Source organism: Chrysemys picta, chromosome 18 (assembly GCF_011386835.1).
Source record: "Chrysemys picta bellii isolate R12L10 chromosome 18, ASM1138683v2, whole genome shotgun sequence".
Lineage (NCBI taxonomy): Eukaryota > Metazoa > Chordata > Testudines > Emydidae > Chrysemys > Chrysemys picta.
Genome location: NC_088808.1, coordinates 22,080,724 through 22,103,432, shown reverse-complemented (window position 1 = coordinate 22,103,432; position 22,709 = coordinate 22,080,724). Strand labels below are relative to the sequence as shown.

Genomic DNA, 22,709 nt, shown 5'->3' with positions numbered 1-22,709 from the left:
TGCAAAGCATGTGTTAGCGCACTCCGAGGGGCCGACTCGTCTAGCGTTGTTGTTACCAGAAAGATACAAATTGTGGATTTATCGGTATCCGAGAGCTCAGTAATCATGTCAGATTAGTATTTATTTGCGGGTGGGTTTGGTCAGCTTGTAGTCCTAAACTAACCTTCCTTTTTCCTTGTTCTTTCATCAGCAGGGAAGGAATAGACTGTAGTAGCCCTGTTTGGATTTTGACATTATTAACAGCTGTCTGATAGCTCCATGAGCATGCCACTGTGCAGTTCATTAATTGGGAACAGAAAGATGGTTTTGAAGCAATTGGTACATCTGTTCTACACTGTTTTTTTGCTCTGATCTCCATCATGTGCATTAGTTGATAAAAACCTTGTAAAACATGGAGCTGTCTGTGTATCTGATCAACGCGAGGAGATTATGGAAGTTGTCGGGGTGGTGTGATATCATGGATTAATGTAGTATCTTCCCAAAGGGGCTGCTTCTGACTCTACACGTTGCATGTGAATTCCTTGAGAGCATTTTAAATTAGAGCTGTGTTTACTGCTGGCTTTATTAATATTGTTCAAGCGATTATTAAATGAAGCGAAGTTCACCGTTGCCTTGTAAATGCTGTTAGGAAATAAATTCATAATCAACACTTGACAAATGATGCTGTAGGAGTTTATGTAGCGGTAGGCAGAGAGTGAAAACTCTGCACTTGATTTGGGGGTGCTGGCTTCCCACATGAACGCAGGGGAGGGAGGGAGGAAGGGATGGATGGAGGTCCTAGGCATAAGGCACCCACAATTAGAGCTGATGGAAAAAAAATCACCACCGTTTCTCTATGGAATATTTTGAAATAATTTTTGTTTTGTTTCCCCTTTATTCATTTTTTCCCCAAAGAACTGTCAGGGGAAATTTGGGGTTTTGAAATGTGTGGGTTTTAGAGTTTTCAGTTTATGGGTCTTTCCTCCATCCTCTCCTTTGTTTCCTTTTTATCTTTTCTCACGCGTTTTCCCCATCTTTTTCCATTTTGCCACTAAAGCGTGCGGGGGAGGAAAAGCTGAAACACTTTCACTTTGGTGGGTTTCACTGAGAACAGGATTTTGAACATTTTCATGGGGAAAAAAATTAGTTTTCCTTCTTTGGAAAAGGGCCATTTTTCAATGAGCAAAGTTATTCCAAGAGTTTTAACCAACTTTCCCCAACAGCCCAGCTCCAGGAGGGGCCCAGGGTTGACTCAATGACTCCTGGCTGTCCAGGTTGGGAGTTAACATGAGGAAGTTGATGGGTGGGAGGATGTGCTGAATCAGCAATACCCCTTCTGCCTCCCCACTCCCTTGTGAGGCTGCCTTCCAGTTACCCTCCCCTGGCGTAGCCCTTCAGGAACATAGCCAGGGAGACACTGCTCAGTGGGGTCTAGGTCACAAATACACTCTGCTCTTGGTGTGGGGGCCACCTCAGGCCCTATGGGTGGATGTATCTAATCCCAGATAGCTTGCGTTGTGTCCGCACGGTGTAAAGCAATGGCAAAGCCTGGGAAGGTCTGTGACAGGCACTCACCAGGCCAAAAGTGAACTAAGGTGTTAAATCTCAGCCCAAACGATAAGGAGCATTAAGAACGAGGAGTCCTGGTGGCACCTTAGAGACTAACGCATTGATTTAAACATAAGCTTTCGTAGGCTAAAACCCACTTCATCGGATGCAGGGAGTGGGAAATACAGTTGGTTGATAACTCCCAGCATGTAGCCCGCAATCTACAGGGGGGCAGGCATGGATCAATAGCAGCAACAATGAAGATCTTTGTAGGTAACTCTAAGAGCCTAATTCACATGGAGCCTGGTGTCTCTCTAGCCCATCACTACTATGCATTTTAAACAGCCGTTCCCCATAGCGATCGGTCAGTATAATTAATTACACTGGCTGCATGTCAGCTGGAGTTCTAGCTCTGCACGGCTGGCTCGTTTTCGCCAGCAGAATCCCGGCTTTCTGGGTGAAGCTGTTCAATTCCAACAGTTTAAACATTGGTATTTTGGTCAGAGCTTGGCCCTTCCGGAAGATGGAACATTTCCGTCACATCTCGTTTGGCTCCTTCCCTTTGTACAGCGATCTCAGAACCTGGGCTGAATAGTCGATGTGCATGGAAATGAGGGGCTTAGAGCCACATTGCAGACGGGGCAGTGGAAGCTTCTCCCTCACAGCCCTGCGGTGCCCCTCCAGCCTGACCTGGCTCCAGCGTGAGGACTCCCCAAAGCCCAGGCTGTTCTAAGGGGCTGCTCGGCTGTGGGCTGGAGTGAGTGGTCCCTTTGTGTTTGCTCGGTCTGGTGTAAAGTCTGCAGGCAGGTCAGTGGAGGTTCAATGCTGGTGCCCTAACCCAGGGGTAGCACCTATGCCAACATGGGTAAGAGGGCGCAGTGGTTTGTATGAATACATTTAACCCTGGGATCTCAAAGCCTTTTGCCAAATATTAATTCAGCTTCCCAGCCAGCCCCTGGGAACAGCGTAAGTAACATCCGCATTTCATAGCTGCCCCAAGGGATGCAGATGGGAGCTGAGATTTGTTCAGGTCGCACTAGCAGAATTCGTCCCCAGTGCTGTGCCGCCACTGACTCATCTAGCCCTGCTTGGAGCAAGTTCTCATGACCGGGTTTACACTAGTGCCGTTTCTCCTGCCGGAGGTGGGTGCAGATCTGAATTCTGCTAACCTAGGCCAGGCCCTGCTGAGCCAGTGGCAGGGCTGGGAATAGAACCCAGAGCTTTCGCCTCCTCGTCCTGCCCTCTGGTCGCTCTCTGCCCCATTTTGAACTAAAAAATGACAAATAGGGCATGAGGGACCTGGCTTCCTGGGTGACTCTTCCCAGTTCTGATCTCCATGGGGCAGCTGACGACTGACCTCCAGCAATAGGCATGTTCTCTGCATAGGGAGCTAAGCCTCCCGAGACACAGAGGCTAAAAATGGGTGGGTTCAGGGGTTCCCTGGCACGGCTGTTTTTAGACAGCATATTGACTGAAGCTCCACACTAGGAAGAGTCGAGCTTTAAAGCAAGGCTGCGTCGAATGCTGGATGCCTTGTAAGTAGCCTGACAAACAGGCTCAGCATTGGCATGGCCACGCTTCCCGCAACGCCACTCTTCCCCCTTCCCCTGACGTCTCTGCAGCAGGCCGCCAGTGCCAGCTTGCTGTCAGAACCAGGCCCCGTTCAGAGCCTTCTGCCTCACGAACATGCAGCTTGTGCCAGCGTGCTGTGGAGAACGAATCCTGGGCAGCTGCCCCTCACCCAGCCACCTGTCAAAACAAACCCTGGGCAGGTCAGCTGGGATTGCAGGGTGACATGCTTCTCTGCAGCTTCCCGCTCCTGGAGCAAGCGCTTCCATCTTGGGGCTGATGGCAATAGTAGGAGAGGGGGCCCCTGCACTCCCCTCCGTAGCTGCTGGGGCCATGTGCCACCTGCACTATACAGCTAAGGCCTGATCCTGCCTCACTGCAGATAGTACCTGTGAGTTTGCCGGCAATTTCACATGGGTTTCTCCCTTGCCAGTGTGGTTATAACTGTGTCAGAGAACCATGTATTGCTTTACCTACACTGGGGCAAGCAGGACCAATGCAAAGTGGTTCATAGCTTTTCCTGTCTACACTGGGGGTTTGCACTGGTCCTGTTAAGCCAGTGACTGGTCACCCCTGGCTGGAACAAGGACAAATTCTCACTGTAGACAAGGTCTCCAGCAGGGCTCAAACCTGGTTCCCTAACATGCTTACCACATGCTCTTCCTGACCACGAGAGGAAGCACAAATCACGTTAGGCCACAGAGCAAACACTTTTCACGGCTAGGAACTCCATGTACACCAGTCACTTCCTTTCACAGACACTGATTGGTGCTACTGCCATGGTGTTCCAGCCCGCGGCGGCAAGCAAGCCCTATAGCAAGAAACGTGTCCTAAAAATGTGAGACTTCCCTTGGGAGACTGCTCGGTCTCCAGCACTTCCTTTGCCATTGCTCTGGCATGGGGATAGGCAGAGGAGGGATGCAGGCTCCTCAGATTGCAACAGGTTATGTCCGTCTTTGCCTGTCGCCAAGTCTCCCAGGTATGGCCTGTCTCAGTTCCTCACATGGCCGGCTTAGGGAATGCCTCTCAAAGGCATGATAAAGCAGCTCACGCCATCTCCAGCTGGGAACGTGGTTTAGTTGTTAGAGCCAGGAGTTGGGAGCCAGGACTCCTGGGTTGAATTCTGACTCTCGGAGGCAGCGTGTCCTAGTGGTTAGAAGTCCTGGCATTGACTTGACTTTGGGGGAGTCAACCTCTTGTCTTCAGTTTCCTCACCACTGGGATGTGGAGTCTGTCAAGTGCCTTGAAATCCTTGGCGGAAAGCCTCTATTAGTGCGGGGTCCCGGAGAGGAGTGAGATCCCTGAGTCCCCTTTTCCTGTGCTGGCAGAGGTTGGGCTGGACGGCCCCGTAGCGCTCCCCCAGCCTGCTTTCCCTGCACCTGGTGTGCTGAGGACAGGCTTGTTACCATTGGCGGTAGAAGGCAAGAACCGGTGAGAAACCCCAACGGCCAGATGTGACCAGCTCACCCCACCCCACCCCTCCTTAGTGTTCTCATCCCGATGCTGGTGCCGCCGCTGGCTTTGCCGGCAGGGCCCCTGAGCTGCGGAGGGGAGAGCCAGCCCTGGGGCTGTGGCACAGGGATGGAGCATCAAAGGGAGCCTGGCTGACACAGGCCCAGCTTGCTTTGCATCCCATTGTAATCAGCACGCGCTGTATGGACCCGCCCTCCGTACGGCCCGAGCGTGCTATGCTGAGAGAGGCAGCCTGTGCCAACCAGCTGCAAGTGCTCTACATACCAAGCCATGCTGCAGCCTTGTCCCCTTCCTCCGTTGGAGTCAGCAGCATTTCTAGGACTTAGCCTATGGACAGCAGAGAATTTCCAGGTGAGGAGGGACCAGCACCAGTCACCACCTCTCTGGCTGCAGGAACAAGCATGGTGCATTTTAGAGAGACATTGAACAAACCTTTGGTTAGCAGCTAACCACCGTAAAGCAACGCGGTCTGCTGTGTCCCATCCAGAGCCATTGCTCAGCCATGGATGGGTAGCACGCCCCTTCCTTGTGTCTGTATTTCTGGCTGGAGTTAAAATTATCTCCTGACTGTGAACCCAGCTGTGATGGCCATATCAGTTTGCCTGGTACCTGGGGAAATTTATCCCCCAGGTCAGCTGGGCTGGCCGTTATCCAGACCTAACATCTACCAAAACCTCCAAGTGGAACCAAGAGGATCCTTCGTACACTGATTTGTGGGGAAGCAGACTTCCCGTACTCGTGGTGCCAGGCAGACCCTCTCCCTCACTGCTGGTGAGGCCCTTCATGGAAGGGGTGAGGCAGACAATGCTGCCAGAACCTACATCAGCAGCTCCCAAGGAAAGAGGGCATCAGGGGGAAGAGATGTGACACCAACCCCAGCCATAGAATAAATACAAATGCAGGCACGCAGCGCAGAGGGGAATTCGCCCAGAGCCCCAAGACGCATGTGGCTCTACAGTTAAAATGGGGAACGCGTACAGCCATTTCTACCCAGCCCCAGCTCTGGATTTGCTCCACCCTAGCTGGGCAGACTGGCAGATGTCTGCCCTTCGCCCACCTGAGTTAAGCCATGTCTTTGCTTCTTAGAAGGCACCTACAAGCTGAGATTTCACTTTGTGACAAGTTTCTGTGCCATTGGGTGCCTCATTTTTCTGTCAAAGCCCTGCTGGAGCAGTGACATTAATTCTGTGTTATAGGCGCATCAAAGGAATAATTGCCCTCTCTCTCATGCATCTCAGCAATGGGCACGCTCCATTCCAAGGCGTGCGATGGCTGCACGTGAGCTATAAAAGCCCTGGCTGCCAGATGTGGCCCCATAAATCCTGCCACAGCGTTTACGCAGCACCACTACGTTTCAAGGAGTTTAAATTAAAACATATTTATTGCCATCTACTTTTTCCATAATGGCCCTTGTCCAATCTTGCATCTGCTCTTGAATTGCAAGGGAAGAGAAGCTATGATCATTTCTGACAATTATAATTTTGTGATGCTCATGCTCTTGTTCAGTGATTTATGGGAAATCCCAGCTGAGCACCACCTGTTATCCCCTCTCCCCCACCCCATTAACTTTTTTGTATTGAGCTTGTGACAACAGTCTATAAAAGAGCTGAAGGTGACCAGTTACTCGGATGCTGCTGCTCTGTACCTCTCCTGCTTCCAGGTTTGGAACCAAGCCCTCCTCCATCTTTCTTCCAAGCACTCTGGTCCAGACAGGCCCACTGGAAACATACTGTCATCGTACGGTCCCAGAGCCAGGCCACGGAAGCAAGTCCTTGCTACAGTCCCAGCGGGGGCCTCCTTTCTCTCCAACCCGGCTCCTGATGATTCTGATTCAGGCTCCCCAGCTCTCTCCATGAGCCTCCCCTGGTTTTCTGTCCGATTCACAGGAGGAATATAAATGGGGAGATTATGTAAATTAGGAGGCCAGGGAGGCCTGTGAGTTGTGGCTGAGGAACATGATTGCTGGTGCTTTAGTAGGATAATTTAGTTCCTTGTAAATAACTAACAGGTTTTGCTTCCAAGAACCTGGTGAGGAGTTTGAGTTCCCAGCACTGAATTCATTGTCTAATTCGGGCTCCTCCAGATGGGTCGGGTTCGCTCCCCTCCAAGGAAATGCTGAGCACATGGAGAGTCGGGGATTTGCTGAGCCCGCGGTAGGTGAACACAGGTGCCCCAGGGAACCAGCTCCTCAGCAGGAAGTAACCCCCAGAAGTTTGCTCCATTGTGCTAAATTCTGCTGTTACTTCCACCAGCTTCCCTGGGAGGGCACTGGTGTCAACCAGTAAAATCTGGTTGCTGGATCCCACCTCTGGTCCCCGGGTGGCTTGCTCCCACCTTGCTTCCCATGCTGATTACAGGTAACGGAGTGCCTTATAACCACCCGTGGCTTTAATTTCAGAATTACAGGCGTGTTGGCAAACACTCTGATTTGGAGCCTGCTGTCTGCGTGACCCAGCATTAGCGCATTACAGTGGAGTTTGGATGGGCAGCTCTGAGTCCTGTGAGCGGCTCCTGTCTGAAGCCTGAGCATGACCTGCCCCCTAAAGACTCAGGGAGGGACAAGAGCCCCTTAAGGTAACCGGATCAAGCCCCATTCTGGTTTGGCAGGTTTCCTGCCTTGAGCCTAAGGAAATGTGGCCAAAGGAGCCTAATAAAGGTGCATCTAGACTTTGTCGATGGGGAAACGCGCTCATGTGTTTGACATTAGCCCAGCAAGGAATGTGATTCCAGTTCTCGCCATGCCACATTACTCATCGCAGAAACCTTCTCCGCGACGGCTGCGTTATTTCCCTTTGGAGCCTGCTCTGTTATTTTGGCAATTAGTCCTCTTAATTTCCTCCTCCTCTTGCACGCCTCTGCAGCGGGAAAGGACTTCTCCAGAGCACCCGGCTAGGAATAATGATCAGAGAAGGCTGACGCGGGGGGCAAAGCTGGGTAGAACTGGAGGCACCGACCAGCTGCTGGCCATAGCAAAGAAGGACCTTAGAGCCTTGGCTTGCCTACAAGGGCAGAACAGAAGCAAATTCCAAAGAGCCCCAGTGCCGTGTGTGCTGGGACAGAGCCTCTCTGGCCCCCGAGCTGTCATTGTAACTCATTAGATCTATTAGAGCGCTTGAGCATTTTAACGACGAGGAGTCGTTCTTTCGAGTGGAACCCAGTCAGGCGCAGGATTCAATGTACGTTATAATTTCCCTGGTTTACAAAACGTCAGAGTCAGCCTTGGCTTGGAATATTAAACGGGGCAGTGTCCAGGCGTGTGCCGGGGGCTGCACGCCGGCTCTTTGGCCTTGTCTGGCTCCCTGTTTGACAGCCCCTCAGGGCTTCACCCTCTTTAAAATCACAGGGTGCATGTGGGTCGGGGAGGTAACCGGAGAGCCTCCCATAACCCCCTGGCCACGGTGTGGGGCTGGTCCATCTGAGTAGTTAATGAATCGGCTACAGCTGCCAGCTGGGGTGCCTCGCCCATTAGCTTTAGCCATGGAGGCTCATGCTCTTAGATGGAGGGGTCCCAGGTTCAAGCCCTCCAACAGACCAATCACGTTCCACATCTAGAGGCTGATGTGGTGATGGAGCAAGGGGCAGGTGTAGCATCCCAGCAGCCGGCTGCCTCCTGCTAGGGGTGTGGGGCAGAGTGGACTGGTCTTTGCTTTATTCCTTGGCCCTGGACATGTCTTGTATGTCAGGGAGAGCGAGGTGGGGCTCGATTCCCCAAGTCATCGCTGGGGGGTGGGTTGCCTCTCTCCCCTCAAGTGTTTGGTGCTTTGTCCAGCCTGTCTGCGTCAGGCATGTTTCAAGCCGTGCGTGTTTGGTGAAACAGTTTATTGTGAAAGGACTTTTTAAAATGTGAGTTCCCCTTGCACTTAAATATGCTCTGCCCTTGGGGGGGGGAAGATGGTCTTGTGGGTAAGGCAGTGGCATAGAACTCATGAGATCTAGGTTCAGTTCCGTTCCCAGTCCTGCTACTGCCTTCCAGCTTCCCTTGGGCAAGTCCCTTAATCCCGCTGTGCAGCAGTAGTACAGCCGCTGCTTTCTCCCACGCTTGTCTATTTAGGTTGTAAACTTGTTGGGGGAGAGTTTGTCGTTCAGCCCCCAGCACCCTGGGGCCCCGGCTGTAAAACAGGTAACGAATAGAGAATTAGGACCGGCATTAGAAAAGCATTAAAGCTGGTTTCCTGTAAGCCTTCCCTCAGGTGCTGGGCCGATGGCTAGCGCTGGTCCAGATTTGTGGAGCTTTTCATCCAGCTTGTGGAGGTTTTTTAGGGAGTGGCCAATTTGTAGAAACAGAAATTTCCACAGGAAACGTCTGTTCTTGATGAAATGTTTAGGATTTTCAACAAAAAGCTGAAAACTGACTTGGCCCCCTCCCTCCCTTTACTTTTTTGTTGTTGTTTGTTTGTTTTTTTAAATTTTAACTTGTTGGACAAAACAGTGTTGGCTTGAATAAAAATGTTCACCTGCTCAGCAAACATTTGTGGATTTTTGTTGCTGGAAACTGAATTTTCTTGGTATGGGGGGGTGGGGATTTGTTTTTTGATGAAAACCTGACCTGTCTCACTGGCTGGGAAATGGGGATCCCCTGGGTTACCCATGATCTGGTGTCAAACACCCCTTCGCACAGCTGCAGTCCCTGCACTGCAGTGTTTCTGCCATGAACACGCTTCAGCGACCTACATAATGTGCTATACCCTCACCTCCGCGGCAGTCAGCGGGCAGCAATTATTGACTGGGGGAGCGGCAAGAGGAATGCCCAGCAAACCTTGAAAAGCTGGTACCAGCAGCTGTGTGCTCCACCTTTTAATACCATGAGGACTCTTAACATTATCGATTCTCAAGAGCTAAACATTGCAGCCATTATTCTACTCGCAAATAGCATAAAATAGTGCAAATATGCCTAAAATTCTTCATATTGGACCTGCCTACCGTGCAGTCTCTGCCTAGAAAATCATTACTGGGTCATACTTCTGAGCAGCGCGGAGTCCTGCACTTTCTAACAACGTAGCTCTCAGCAGCAGCTCGCATGGCCCCCGGGTTAGCGCAGGGAGATGGGGCCACAGGCTAATGGGCGCTGTTCCGAGCTTTGTGCTCTCTTGGGCCTCCCAGGGGAAGGTGACAGGAGGCAAGGCTTTGTTGTGACCCTTCTTTGCTAAGGGCCTGGCCCAGAGCCCAATGGAGTTTTTTCCATTGACTTTGTGGGCTTTGGAACAGGCCAATGATACGTAGCTGGACTAGACTCCGAAACACTGAGAGCCAGCCTCGGGAGTGGGCTCTGGTGATGGTCTGCTTGGCTTGAACAGTAACCCTGAAAGAGCAGCCTCCCTTTCCCCCTCCTGTACTTCGCTACGGGATCTAGGGGGTAGGAGGCCATCATGGGCTGGGGGAGGGGCCAGACCTGGCCGTCAGGACTCCTGGGTTCTATTTCCAGCTCTGCCACAGGCTCCCTGTGTGACCGTGGCCAGGGCGCTGCGCCTCGGCTGCCAGGGTACGTCTGCACTGCCAAGAAAAGCCCGCGGCGCCGGGTCTCCCGGCCCGGGGCTAAAACTAGCAGGGTAGCCACTCGGGCTCATGCAGCTGGGGGCGCACGGCAGAGCCAGCCTTGGGAGCCGTGTGGATCATGGGAATTGTAACTCCCAGCACCCAGGGCCGGGCAGGGCAGCAAGAAGAGCTAACAGAGCAAACACGATAACTATGCCCCTGATCTGCCTGGTGCCTGTGGTGAGCTGGAGGGTGGGTCCTCTGGCCACCATCGCACTGAGCAGTGCTATCTGGTTTGCACCCCAGGCTGTGGTGCTGTCCCATCCCCCACGCTCTCGCCACCCCTGGCCTGTCCTTGCCAATGGAGGATGCTCTGTTTCAGACACTCGCTGCCTAGCAAACCTGCCCCTGGTGGCTCCGGAGGCAGCCTCCGTGTCCTGCACACAGGTGAAGGCTGCCAGGCCCTTGCTATTTTGGAAGGGGGTTGTGTGCAAACTGCCGCCCTGCCCCCGCTCTGATGAGGCATGCTAGAACATTCCGTGTATGGAGGGAGGAGGATGCAGTGGGCAGGGACTTGGAAGACCAGTGTCAACTCCTGGCTCCACCCCAGCCTCCCGGTGTGACCTGGGGCAAGTCTGCGCCTGGATTCACAAAGGGCTTTAGGTGCCTAAACCCCAGTTTTGGCTTCACTGCGACTCTCCGAACCCCCTGAACCCCGTCGGGGCCTGAACTCGCTCACGCCCTCAGTGCCGACGTTCCCACCTCTGGGCGCACACTGTCGCCTCCCCGAGGGGGTCCCAGCGCCTCCGCCCTCGAGCAACTCGCACAGCAGGGAAGAGAGGCCTGCGGCTGCCTAGCTGGCGTGCAGCGCCCGAGCCGGTAGGCGCGCTCAGAGCATCGCTGCTGGATCAGGCCCATCCGTTCACAAGGTACCTGCCACCTCTCACGTGTGTCCTCTAACCCCTGGGACGCTCTGGGGCGGGGCTCCCCCAGTCTCTCCTGTCGGTCGCTAATTAAGGCGTCATTGGAGCAGGGAAACCCCACAGCCGGGGGTCGCGCTCTAATGGCGAGGCTAGAGTCATGCTCGTGTGTGCGCGCTCGCTCTCTCCCCCCCCCAGTGACCCCAGGATGATTTATCCAAAGTGGAGCGTGTCAGAATATCCCCAAGCCCAGTCGCTAGGGCACTTATCTGAGAGGGGGCAGAGCCCAGCCCAGATCCTTTCTCCTGCCTGGGGCAGAGGGGCGACCTGAACCGGGCTCTCCCACCTCCCAGGGGAGTATGCTAACCGCTGGGCTGAGGCTAGGAGGGAGCGCCTCCTTCCTCCCCAAACGCCAAAGTACCCTTGGGAGGCCAGGCCGTGGTGTCTGCGCTCCAGTTCCCCCTCTGTCCAATGGGGATAGAAAGCCCTGCCCTGCCCCACAGGGGTGTGGTGAGTGAGCTAAACTACAGTAAAGATTGAGGCGCGCAGATGCTACAGCGGTGGGCGCAGACAGGTCCCTGAGGCAGAGACGTGCCCGGGGTTGCCCTGGCTCTGTGCTGTCCCGGGCGCCTACCTCGGGAGATGGGCAATGTTGGGTCTGTGGTATCTGGTGGGGGGTGAGCAAATCCCCGACTCCTCCAGCATTTGGCACCTTTTGGAGGCTGGCCTTTTACACTGGCTCTCCCTGCCCTCTGCTCCGGGGGCAGCTCTGGAGTGACCCAGGGCTGGTGCCAAGCCACTGCGGCAGGAAAGGGAGAGTTCAGCCTAGAGCTGTACAGGGATAAACCCCCACATCTCTGAGAGCTCTGACCCCATGCAGCCTGACTGGTGTGTGTGTGCACACGTGAGCCCACCTGAGAGAGACACCATTTTTGTTGTTGCGGAATCTTGTGAAAATCCTGCTGCTTGCTTGTTTGGGGGGATTTATTTATTTTTTAACCATGAAAAACTTTCCAAGTCCAAATGGAGGCAGCCGGAGCCTGCAGCAGCCCTGCCCAGACTCTGTCTAATGCAGCTGCATGCTCTTCTGTTCGCTTCTTTCTGCCTGCCTTACCTTCGCTCCTTCACTTCGCCTTACGCGCACTGGCAAAAAAAAGAAATAACTCAGAAATGCTCAGCTAAATACATCTGGTCTCCTTCTCAGTTTCATTTCACCTCCCCTCGCAGAGACCGTGTCACATGGTATTCAGCTGAAACCTATTACCTTGCATGCCCAAGCATATCGTACTGAATTACCTTGATCCATAGGCCTGCAGTGTTTGCTAATAGCTAATGGCATCTTCTAAGTTTGTGGTGATTTATTAGAATGCACTTTAATTTCTTGGTGCAGCGGGGGTTGGTTTTGTTTTTAATCAGAACTCGGTGATGGCGCGTGGAAGGGCTGTGGCGCAAAGGTTGGGAGACGCTCAGAGTGGCTCACTCCACAGCTCCTGAGTGCAAGGCACTGACCTTTGTGTCCTCTCCCTGCTGCTGCCCAGACAGAGACCTGCTCCTGCCATGCTGCTCACAGAGAATCGAGTTGGCTTGTATATAATGTGTCTAGTTCACTCCCCTTCCTTCTAGTCTCGGCCTGCTTGTCTGTCCTTGGATTGCAAGCTTCAGAGCAGGGATCTGCCCGTGGGTGTTTGGATAGCAGCTAGCACATCAGTAACCACAAGGAAAAGGGTCTAGGTTGTGTGTGGGCTGCTCCAGTCTCCTGGGTAGGGGAAGTTCCTTACTCCTTGCCAGAAGGGTCTCAGCAGGAGACCGATAGTGTTCCAGTTTTCATGGGAGAAGCCGGACTGCCCCCACTTGCTGCCAATTTGATGTAATGTCATAAGGAAATGGTGTGAAATTGCTGCAGAGGACGCAGTCAAAGGTCCATAAGTGTGCCAAGGCTCCCTCTTCATAATTACCAACACGCAAATCCTGTGCGCAGCTCTTGTCACTCCGCTGAAGAACTAGCAGGACCCTGATGGGTCTCTGCTCCTGGCCTACACCCAAAAATGTAGGTCGACCTAGCTACATTCCCTCAGGGCACGAAGAATTCACCCCCCAGAGAGATGTAGTTATGTCGACGTATGCCCCAGTGGACACACTGCTAGATGACAGAAGGATTCTCCCTTGACCTAGCTACCGCCTTTCAGAGAGCTGTATGCACTGCAGCAACCGGAGAACCTCTTCCAGTGCTGCTGCAGCGTTTCTAGTGTAGACATGTCCTGGGAGTGGGAGATGTGCTGGGCACATCTGGCCCCGGGGAGCACAGCGATAGCAAAGGCTTCACTTCTAAATTGCATGAGATGGTTTTGCAAGAGGTGCTCAAGGTTAGTTTGTCTCTTTCCCTTTTCTCTCTCCAATCCAACATCTCTCCCTCTCTGCCCTGTGCGACTGAGAGATGGGTGCAGCTGGAGCTGAGTGTATTCTGGGTAGCATCCATCCATCCATCATGCAAAGCCCTCTGCTGGGAGACATCGATGCAGAAAGGGACTGGGGGCTGCAGAACACGCTGGTCGGTTGCTGCAGCTGGTCCTCGGGGCAGGGCAGATTGGAGTTGCCATCTGGGTCTGGGGCTGTTTCCTACCTCTTTGGAAATGGAAATTAAAAGTTGTGTGCCATGCTCGTCCTCAGCTGTGCGTGACTCCAGTCACAGCTGTACTGTGCTCCTAGGGCCCTTCCTAGCCCATCCCCCAGGCTCCTGCACGCATCCTTCAGGATCAACGTGGGACTACGACCCTACTCTGAGTCCCACTTCTGTACCTGGACCATTAGGCAGGGCTCCTGGTCAGGAACTTTTGCACGCAACTCGGGAGACATTGACCAGCCCACGCGGTGGCTGATCTGCATTGAAAATCCACTGCGAGTGGAGGCAATGGAATTGGAGAGCTGCTGGGTTCCAGCCTGTCCTTCCTCTGCGGCAGGGATCCCCCAGTGCTTTGTCCAGGCCCAGCGTTTTCTGAATCGCTAGTCTCCAGGCTCTGCAATGCCCAGCGCCTCTTTTACTCCTGCCAGCTGTGGGAAAGCAGCACCAAATTTGCATATGTTTACATAAAACTTGATCTCAGAAATAAATTCTCTCCCCCTGTACAGGCTGGGAGTCACATTGTCTCTGGTCGGTACGTGGCAGTCGCTTCTTGGCTAAGGCCAAACTCTGAGCTAAATTGTCAGCCATGGCCTAGGACTCTGCAGGGGCACAAATGCATCTGGAGAATGCCCTGGGCCTAGGTTTTGCACACGAAAATGCAGCCTGTGTGTGTGTGAGGCACTCTAGGAGCATGACTAGCCAGGACGAAGGGGCAAATGCAGGGTCAGGTGCAATTTTGACAGTGCAAAGAACTGCATGGGGCTTTGAGCCGGCGAACTTGGAGGCTGGTTGGCCATTTGGCCATTCAGTTGTGTAAGGGATTCTTGTTAGCAACCACCCGAAGCAGGGCCGGCTCCAGGCACCAGCTTAACAAGCAGGTGCTTGGGGCGGCCAAGGGAGAGGGGCGGCACCTGTGGCAATTCGGGGGCGGCAGGTCCCTCACTCCCTCTAGGAGCGAAGGACCTGCCGCTGAACTGCCGCCGCCGATCGCAGCTTTTTTTTTTTTTCCCCAATTGCCGCCGCCGATCGCGATCGCAGCTTTTTTTTTTTTTTTGCTTGGGGTGGCAGAAATGCTGGAGCCGGCCCTGACCCGAAGGGCTGATTCCTTGCATCTGCCGCCTCTCCCGGCATGCGAAGAGCCAGCCGTCCAGTGGAGACGCAGTGGAAGCATGAGGCTCCGGAGCAGAGAATTGGCTGTGCAGTTCAGACTGACGACAAAGCGAGGCTGTCTCTTGAGTCTTCGTCAGCGATGCCTGCAGCCCAGTAACATGTCTTCAGGGAGGGGCCACGGCCGAGCTGAGCCAGGAGGAAGGTTGACCAGGAGCAAGAGCACAAGGGATGTTTACAGTTGTCAGTGGCATTGTTGTAATGGTTTTAGTTAGAGCCGGGAAATGTGGGGAAAGCTAGGAAAGAGCTGTGTGAACATGACGGTCCGGGTGAATGGAGGTTGGCACCTGCTAGCAGGGGGCTGTGGGAATGCAGCATGCGGGCCCGCGCCAGGCACAGCGTTCCTGGATTTTCTGCTGCATGGAGGCTGCCAAATCTGACGCTTGCACTGGAAAGTGGGGGAGACACAAATCGTTACCAATCATCCTCATGGTGCAGGGTGGGGCCGTACTGTGCGACGCGGATCCGGAAGACCTTCAACTTCGGCAGGCCTGCGCGGCTTCTCGACCAATTGGCTCGAAGGGGCTGGAGGCCAAAGCTTGCCTTTATTCAGGGAAAGCTCCTACTGACCCCAGTGGAAGCAGGATCAGGGTTTTAGGTTGTCAGTGGTGATCTCTTTTCTGTGCAGGACACGTGTGCGGGGAGCATAATAATACACAGCGATTCTGATGATCCACTCTGGGGAAATGCTGCCAGCTCCATGGCCTAGCTTCCTCCTCCAGCAAACCAGCCAGTCTTAATCTGGCTTGTGGTCCCCGTCTGCTAGCTTCCAGTCCTCATTACCAACCCGCCACCCCTTTTTCCGGTGTTTTCATGGCATGGTCCAGAATGATGGGCCCGAACTCGCTCCTGCAGCGCCACTGAAGCCAATGGAATTACCAGGGGGATAAAATTGGCCTTAACTTTCCTTTTTTTACAAATCAAGCCCATGCTGCCAGTGGTGTTTACATATGATCGTGGCTATGGGGCTAGCAAGAGGTGAGTAGAGTTTCCTTGATCACTGTACCCAGGGATATGTGTTTTTTCTTAGACTCTCACTAGCCAAGTCATGTTGCAGTGTGTACCCTGCAGTTACCGGCTCTTGCATGGCTTTAGAACCAAGAGAGTGGCGGCAGCTAGCAGAGCTCCTTGGTCTGCTGTCCCTAGGTCTGGTCACTAGTACTGGGGTTTCCTTCTTTTCAGCCCGGGTCTCCTAGGCGGGTTGGGCTCACTGAATGATTCTAGCTCCTAATGAGGAGGGGGAAATATGGATTCCGGGCTGAAAAATATGTCACTGTCCTAAATCAAAGTCAGCAACACGGGACCTCAGTTATTCAGGCTTCATTCCTTCACGATATGGCACAACAATCAAATGGCTGAGATTATTCTGTTATAGCTCATCCCAGCAATGGGAAAATCCTATAATGTAAAGGGCCAGCATCAGTATTCGTTATGTGAGGATGAATCGCCCAGCAGCAGATGAGAGAAGAACACAGAAATTGTTAAAGGGGTCCACATCCTTCTGTCTGTGGTTTTTGGGGGGTTTCTTTCTTTCTTTTTTTTTTTTAAATAGCCAACTAACCTGATCTGGAGCGTCTCTCGGCTCGATGACAGCGCGGGTGTGTAGTGACAAACTGCAAAACGCTTTTCCCCCAAGTGAAGGGAACGTGTCTTAAAACCCAACCTGAGAGAGGTTTTGATCTTAATTGAGTTGGACACCAGTGGCCTGGCGCGTTGAATGAAAGCAGCGTGGCGCCTGCTCCCCTCCCCGCCATGCCGCTCACTCGGGAATTGCAATCCTCTCTTTCTCTGTTAACATTGTGCTCTCTAATTAGCAGCTGGCAGATGTGTGGACCTGGGGTTGGTTTCCCTGGCGGTGGCTGAGTGTACTTCCATGTGCAGTAATAAAATGGGTGCTGCCATCCCCAGCTAACTACACCCATGGCCAAAAACATATGGGAGGGGCATTGGGGCTTATGCCATGTGGCCTGCCAGCTGTTCCAGCCGCACTGTCACACACAGGTGACCTAGTCTGGTATTTGGGGGAGCAGTGCACTTGCGCGCGGGAAGCAGGGATATCCCTAGAGGGCTGGTGCCAGGGAGCTTCGTCCTGCGTCAGTGCTGCTCCTGTGAGCTCCACACGCCCCCTCCCCCAAGCTGCGACCACCTGCTCTGCTCCCAGATAGACACACATACGTACCGGGGTGTATGTCAAAGCCATACGATGCACTCAGTGACTTCACTCCCTGGTTTCCCAATTTCCATGCAAAAATCAGGAGTGGCACATGCACCTGTTATAGAGGCTACGTGCTGACAATATATCTGTGGGCATATAAAGATTGCACCAAAAGAGGACCCAGCGCTGTGCTCGAGGTGGCCGTGCCCAGGAGAGGGGACTATGTCTGAAGAGCTGAGCAGATCCAGCACAGTGTGATAGAGCGTGCGACCGTTTCTGTGCACTCGGCAGGTCGTGCACGTTCACAATTTCACTGCTGAAAATCAGGTGCTCACCAGTCTGTGTCCTTGGCCACAGCTAAACCTGACCCCATCTAAGCTGGAGCGGGGGCTGGAGCGTTCTTTGAGAGAGGGAAAGGAAGTGCATAGCAGACACACCTTGGGCGGGGCTCTGGGTATACAGAGCTACGTGAAAGAAGGTGCAAGATCTGGGATGGGGAAAGAGGACGGGAGGGTTGGACGGCACAGAAAGCAGTGGGGGCACAGGCATAGTGTGAGGTGCTTTGGGTATTGGAGCACATCGGCTGTACAGAGAGACCACAGAGAGGCTGATGGTTTTGTCTCCCAAAACAGCACATGGGAAGCAGCAATACGTGTTGCATTCAGCTAACGAAGATGAATATTCAGTATCTTAGGTGCCAGCCCCATTTCCTTCTGGAATGGAGCTCAGTGTAAAATATTGGTTAATTAGAACGGGGATGCTAGTGAAGAGAAACTGGGTCCTGGTGCCTCAATGTGGCATGGGAGCATTGCAAGCCCTTATTGCCTCATCAGTCTCCTCTGCGTTCAGCAGGCTCGGAAAGCTGATGACGTCCTTCTCCCTGGGAAGCCGCCTCCTGTGTTAGCTGAAGGCATCTGCCGTTGGCATGCGGGAGGATGTGCTTCTCATCCCAAGGGCTGGTGCGGCCTTTGCTGGTGGAGTGAGTCCCTTCCTCAGGCCCCCTGAGCCTTGTGGCGCTGATCCAACTCCCTTTGTGTGACAGGCCTGTCTCCATTGTCTTTTCTGAGCATTTTCACTCTAACGGATGGGACGGGATGAACTGGTCTGTGCTCGGGTTTTTATGAGCTGGTGAAGCGTATGGAAGTGGATTTACTAACTGGCATGCTGATTGTGTTGCTGACTGTAGTAAAGTGCCCATCAAGGAGTTAACTGGGTTACTCAAGAGTATTATGGGTTGGAGCTATGCTCCACCCCTCCCTGTTGAGTCACTCCCTCCCCCCCTGGACCTCCTGTCCTGATGCATGCAGTTAAATAAAGCAGCAAGTTCCCAGCCTGCAGGCCTATGAGGAGAGTTATTTGTGTTGCACTGAGTGGTCCCTTACCAAACTTAGCAGAAGCATATGGCCAAGGTTTGTGGTGAGCGTGGCCTGTGGTGTGCTTGAGCACATGTCTAATGTTAAGCACCTGAGTTGTCTACTGAAGCCAATGGGACAGCTCAAGTGCTGACTGGGTGTCGGATGCATAGATACGGTGCTGACATGGGGCCTTTAAGAACTTCAACAGCAGTAGACGTACATGCATGGTAATGTGCATCCCCAGGAACAGTATCAGGGCCAGGTTTCCCCATTGCATGTCAGATCTATGCCATTAGTGCAGCTGCGCATGCAGGGTGGGTTATTCTGCATGCAAATAGCTTTATTCAGCGATGTTTGTGTGCCATTGGGTGGTCATGCTTGTCTGTCAGGTGCTGAATATTGTGTGCATTGGGCGCATGCAGCTGCTCACCTCCTGTTGGCAAATCAGACCCCTAATGCGATGATTACAGCGGGGGAGGCTTTGAAAGCAGCACATGGCCTGGTGCAAAGACAAACTTGGAATCGGCAGCGAGTCTCCAACAGCATCCACCACAGACTGTGAAAGGGTCACCGTCCCGTGCCAGGCTGCAGTGCCCATGTGTGGGAACGGGGACAGGCTGACGGAGCGATGTGCATGTCACGCTTCTGTATCATTCCCTGTGTTACAAACTCCTCTCTGGCCTTCCTCCCCCCAAAGCGCTACGCAAATCAACTCAAGCACCACCGCACAGAAAAACGCAGCCGCCTCTGTTGGGAGAGGCAGCATCCGCTTCACAGTGCACAGCCCCACTGCACAAGCATGTAGGGCAAGGAGGTTCATTAGCTGGCCCGCCGGCTTGGAGCTGACAATGAACCAAATCGCTCTCCGAAAAGGTCATTGCTTAAAGACAGACAAAGCTACATCCTGGAAACCTCGTGAGTGCCCTCAGGCGGCAAGCAAAGCTTGTTGCTGGAGGGGCATTACAGCCTGGCATCTCCTGGACATTGCTGAATGTGTCCTAGGCCAGGGCAACCTGTCCACCTGTGTGATACTCATCTTTGCTAACTCAGGCTCAGCCACTGCCTCCTCCAGGCAACTGCATTGGGGCTCTATCAACGAGAGGCCAAACCCTGCAAGGGGCTGAGTAGCTCTCATTGAAGGGGTCAGTGGTCAGCCCCTCCAGGATTAAATGGTGAGAAAGCTCCAATCTCCATTCTGAGACGGTGAGTGCTTTTTCCCCGCACGCTCGCCCTGAGCAAGGAGACACTAAAAGAACATGACTTGAAGAGTCTGAATACGACAGAGCGCCTGGCGGAGGTAATGCAATCCCGCGTTGGGGACGTGTGACCCACTCCTGTGCATTAACCAGGAAGAGGAAGGGAGCAGAGAGTCCATAGATGAGAGAAATGACGTACTGCAGATCTAGAGGTGCTGAAGCTTGGAACATCAATAGCAGTTCCCAGATAATCATCTAATTAGAGCAAACAATGAGTTTCCACTAATGACAGCCGCTTGCTCTTCCAATCCCCTCCTTCCCACCCGCCTGTCAGTGGTGAAGGCGTATCTCCCTCCGTCCCCAGGGCTTTGGATGTTTGTTTGCCGCTTGGCTTCAGAATTGCTTCTCCACAAGGATGTTTGCTCTGGGATTTAGCCCAGTCTTTGGGGCTGATGCGTGCGTGGGATGCAAGCTGCATTCAGAGGAGGAAGGGAGAGGTCGAGCTAACGCAACCAAGCGACTAATAATAAACAGGTCTCTGGGATGAGCGACTTGTCTACCTGCCATTAATACCACATCCCAGTGTGCTGCAGAAACATCCTCTGCTCTATTAACACAGCCGGTGCCATTCCAGATCCAGGCATTCACCCATCCAGACTGGCTTTGGTCTCCAATAGCAGCAAATACTGGCTGTTTCAGACAAAACCGAACCCACTCCCCTTCCCCCTCCCACTCGCAATGCACCTGGCTGGCCACGAGCCAGTGAATTTCACTGCATCTCCCAGCCAGGTCTGAACGAGAGGAGTGTTTGCTGCTGGTTGTGCAGGGGAATGCAGTGAGGCATCTGGTTCTGTTCCCCACTCTGCTGCTGACTGACTGCGACCAGGGGCAGCATTTTCCTGTCTGTGAAATGGGGCCAGTGGCACCTGTCCACACCAGCTGGGGTTTTGGGAGCCTCAAGCGAAGGTGCTAGAGAGGGGCAAAGGGCTGTCAGTAACAAATGGGCCAGTGTGGGAAGGAGAGACTAAGCCATTCCCAGGCATACCCGTTCTGGCCATAAACCAGACCGAACAGCACTGTCTCCCCTTGCCACTTCCAATGGACCATTAAAGGAAGGCAATGCTCTGCAGCCCCTCAGCCTGCAGTCAGCTGCACTGGGCCTCCAGCAAGATGTTGTCTGTGGTAGGTGGTGCCTTCCTCTTGGTGACTGCATCATCCTTCTGCTGCACCAGCAAGACCCCAGTGTAGTGTTAGAAAACGCGCCAGTTACCTGCCATTCATCTGGCTTTCAAAGGTGCTCAGGGCCTGCGGCTCTCGCTGATTTCAGCGGCTTGGTGGGTGCTGCAGATCAGGCCTTCATGTGACAAAGGGGATTAGATGCTCTCTAGTGCCTCTGGAGAGCCACAGGCCACTGAGGCTCAGAAATCCCTTACGGGCCTAACCGAGAGGCACAAACCAACGTCGAACTGAGACTTGGAATGTGACGGAGCCATGTCGAGGTGGGAGAAGATCAGCCCACAACTGAAAACACAGGCCCAGACAGCAAAGCCTTCTTGCCCTGAAAACAAGCCGGGCGCATGCACCCATTGCATGAGTCACAGGGCCGTGGTGTGGGCAGGTGACTCCCTTTGCATTGGCAGCTGCTGCTTGTTGGTAAGATCACTGAGCTCTCCAACAGGACAGGCACCGGTGACAGCAGCAGAGGGACGTGGTGGAGTCCAGCAGGAAAGTCACTCCTGCAAAGTTAGGCCTGATGGCTCCTTGCTGGGAAGAGCGCTCCACTCCTTCAGCAGTGACAAGGATCCTAATGGAGGAGGTCTGTAGTGACGAGATCTACTCTAACCTGGAGGGGAAATGTGCTGTGTTTGAGGTGATGTAGAGGCTTGTTCCAGGCGGTCGGCTGTGGAGGAAGCCAGCCCTGATGGCACTACACCAAGTGATAGGGTTCTCCGGTGATGCTCGCTCTCACCCGGTGTTTGAATTCTAGCCTGAACGGCTGGAATCAAAAATAAAATGAGAAGTTATTGAAATCTTGACATCTGTGGAAATGGCTTCACAGCGGCTCTGAACCTCCACAGGGTGTTTGAGGAAGAAAGTGTGTCTTTGTCCATGGAACAGGCTTGGCATTCAGGCCCCTGACACACGCACGGGCAGTACACCTCTAAATGCCAGCAGAAGCAGCCCCTTCAGGGAGAGACAGCAGCACGTGCTCTGGTGGGGGTGGAACGAGGCCCCTCTTCTCTGCTCACGTTTGCGTTTCCAGCAAGCGCAGTCAAAATAGTGAGATGGCCTGGTGGTAATTAATGAGGGAGGGGCTCTCTGCATGGCACTGGGGAACTAGACTGGCCTGTGCGTCTTCCTGGCTCTCATGCACTAACTCGCTGCTGTGGGGTTTTCTGTTCCCAGCGCAAAAAGGGGTTGGGTTTTAAGAGCCAACCTGTGGTGATTTCTATCTCGCTGGCTAAAGCCTTTTAAAATAATGGCCTCAGTGTCTGCCCTGAGCTGCTCAGAGGGCCCTTCCAGACCCCACACCTGTGTCTGTCCTGATTTCCCACGGACAGAGCTCTGTTTTCCAATCCAGCCCCCAGTCCTGGAATTTCCAGCCCCAAGTGTTCAAAAACCAGGAGTCAGGCTCCGAAAGCACAAGCCTTAAAAATAACCACATTTGGGTTCTCTGTAAATTTGCCTTCTGGATTTTGAACCTTAAGGAGCCCTCATCTCCAGCTTTCTCTCCACCCTGGAAATGGACCCTGTGCCCCATGAAAGCTGAGATTCTCTCCTCAGCACATGACTCCGGGAGTTGGGGCTTTCAGAAAAACTCCAGATGTGGAGTTGCTCGCCATCAAAATCTGAAGAATTGGTAACGCTGTTCATCTGCTGTATTCCACCCCCTGCCTCACTCACTCACATAAATGGGCCCCATCTGGTTTGTTTGCCAGATGTGTGAGTTCTCCCCACGAGGGTACTGCTCTGATACACCAGGAAAAGCCGTCTAACTGGCCTGGGAAGGCTGGCTTGGTCCCACGTGGTCTGTTGCATCAGCCATACCAGCTGCTCCATTGCTGTCAGCCCCCAGCTTTGTGGGGAGCGTTTGGAGCCCAGCCTTGGCTTCGTCCGCTCTTCGGTTTCCCACAGAACATGCCCCTCCTTGTAGGGTGACCAGATGTCCCGATTTTATAGGGACAGTCCCGATTTTGGGGTCTTTTTCTTATATAGGATCCGATTACCCCCCACCCCCTGTCCCGATTTTTCACA

The 22,709-nt window shown here is 53.3% G+C and overlaps 1 protein-coding gene and 1 long non-coding RNA gene across 2 annotated transcripts in view; both read left to right on the top strand.

Annotated features, from left to right (window-relative positions):
* TTLL11 (tubulin tyrosine ligase like 11) overlaps positions 1-22,709 on the top strand; it is a 210,164-nt gene that overhangs the window by 161,723 nt on the left and 25,732 nt on the right. The gene's annotated exons all lie outside the window — the stretch shown is intronic.
* LOC135976462 (uncharacterized) lies at positions 1,048-18,909 on the top strand. The gene is made up of 2 exons (XR_010593581.1): positions 1,048-6,722; positions 6,968-18,909. It is a non-coding gene; the product is annotated as an uncharacterized LOC135976462 (long non-coding RNA).